Here is a 2,756-nt window from a genome sequence, read left to right as displayed (position 1 = left end):
AATTGTGCTTTTAATCGAATAATTTGAGCCAGTAATCTTGCAAACGCCAGGTTGCGAGAAGACAATAAGCACACATGTGACCATCTTGAAGATACGTCTATTAGGACCATAAAATATCTAAAAGATCCACATGGTGGATGAATAGGTCCATATATATCGCCTCGAATCCTTTCTAGGAATTCAAGGGACTCAAATCCAATCTTTACTGGTGATGGCCTTAAAATTAACTTCCCTTGAGAGAACATGCAGCACAACAAAATTCACTAAATTTAAGAATCTTCTAGTTCTTTAGTGAATGTCCATGGGAGTTTTCAATAATTCTCTGCATCATGGTTGTTCCCGGATGATCCAATCAGTCGTGCCAAGTTATGAATTCATTTGGGCTAGTAAACTTCTAGTTTACAATGGCATGTGATTCAATTGCACTAATTTTGGTATAATATAACCCAGATGAAAGTGAAGGTAACTTCTCTAATATAACCTTTTTATTTGAATTATGAATTGTGATACATAAGTACTCATGATTCCCCTCATTCATTGTCTCAATATGATATCTATTTCGGCTAATATCTTTGAAACTCAATAAGTTCCTTAGAGACTTAGTAGATAATAGTGCATTATTTATTATGAATTTTGTTCCTCCAAGAAACAAAATTATAGCTCTTCCGGAGCCTTCTATCACATTTCTGAGCTAATAATAGTATTAACATATTCTTCTTTTGGCACAAGATGGATAAAATATATTACTTTTAAGAGTAGTGTGCGAACTTATACTATCTGCAAGGCAAATATCTTCACTATATGTCCTTGCCATCTTCTTTAAAAACAAATAATAATAATAATAATAAAATGAGTAGTAGTACATGCACGGTTAAATTGAATTGAAAGTTTATAATATTATGTATAAAGAGAGAGAATATTTGTAACATAAGAAAAGAGAGAGAATTGTTTTTTATTGCGGTGTCAAAAGTCTCAACATATGTTCCTATTTATATATGTGCAAGGTTTCACTTTTTCAAATGTTAAAAAACATGCACCGCTTATTTTTTAATATTTGTACTTCCCAAAAGTACTTGAATGGAAGAATAGATTATGTTAAGAAGATACTGAATGACATCCATATTGTAACAATTTATAAAATTTTCTGTTTACATTGATGGTTTAATTAGTGGTTCAATTTATTTTTTTTTTTTTTTGGTGACTAGTGATTCAGTTTAATTTGATCTTGGATATCAGTTTGACTTGATTTTATTGGAAAATTGCTTTGAATAAAATAAACAAATTTAAATAAATTTAAATTGATTAAGCCGGTTTAATTTTTGTTGTTTTGACTTTTATAAATAGAATTTAGAGAAAATTCCACTTTTCTCTCCTACGAGATATTAAAATGACACTCCCCTCTCCTCTATTTTATAAATGTACATTCTCCTCCCTTCTAAATTCTAACTTTTAAAAAACTTCCTCTTTAATCCATTTTAAGCTTTTTGTGTTAATTAATGTTAACTTTATCTATTTTTTAAGAAAAAATAAATTATTTTTTNCGCAATCAATACAAAATATAATTATTTTTATTAATATGATATTATGTAATTAAATACACATATAAAATTACAGTCAATACTTCAAAATAAAAATTCTTGCAAATATAACACAAAATCTTATTATTTAATTCTCTCCGCCAAAATTCTCTATTTCGTGCTGAAGATAATGTTTCTTTTAAAAGAATGACTTGTTTGGTTTGAGTGTTCAGATTTTATTTTATTTTTATAAATTTTTACTTTTAAAATTTTGAAGAAAAAATAAAAGGTCAAATTAAGATAATTAATGTTTTCTTTTTTTTTTTTTTTGTCTTTCAAAAATAAAAATTCAACCATTAAAATAATTAAATATTGTGCAGAATAATCAAATTCTTTTACCACAGAAGAATCAAACTTTTCTTAGCAAAATAATCAATCATTTCACTAACATAAAAAAAATTACTCCATGAATAGAAAAAATAGGCTATCGCGTATTTATTTATATTTATACATATTGTTTCACATCTTTTTTTCGAACAATTATATACATGTTCAAAAAAAATTAACCATCAATCAACCACCACATATATATAAAAATATGTATTTGGCATTTATGAAAATTTTTTGTTATGTTGTATAAAAATGTTTAATTATTCTGCTCAAATGTATGTGAAGGCAGTAAAGCCCAACATGGTTGAGATGCTGTTTGTTTTATTTTTCTTTTCAAAATTTAATTCTCCCATAATAATTATTTTAGATAATAAAAAATTATCAATGCAACTTTACTTGTTAAGAATATAGGAGAATAATCTTTCAGAATTTAACATAGAATTATAAGATTTTAGCTATATCAAATAAGCACGAACTGTTTAATTTCATGATCTGATATAATTAATTCTACCCACTAGAGCAGAGCTATATGATAAAAAAGAGAGTAGTATGTTACATTTTGATCCTTCTCTAACTTTCAAAAACTTATTTTATAGTGTATATATTAATGTTTAATTAACCGTTTAAAACAAAATAGAAAATATATAGTTTGTTAATTTTTTTAGAAAATTTTGCATATTAAATTTATCTATATTTTTTTTTCTAAACAACCTTATTTTTTATATTTGTTTAAAAAGTACAAGGGTATAAAGTAATAAAGTAATGTGTATAATAATATGTATATGGAGTGCTTAAATTCAAATAATGTACTTTTTTTTCTTTTGATTTTTTCACTAAACTTTTTTATAA

Source organism: Arachis ipaensis, chromosome B04 (assembly GCF_000816755.2).
Source record: "Arachis ipaensis cultivar K30076 chromosome B04, Araip1.1, whole genome shotgun sequence".
NCBI classification, from domain to species: Eukaryota; Viridiplantae; Streptophyta; class Magnoliopsida; order Fabales; family Fabaceae; genus Arachis; species Arachis ipaensis.
Note: the sequence above shows the minus strand (reverse complement) of the source record.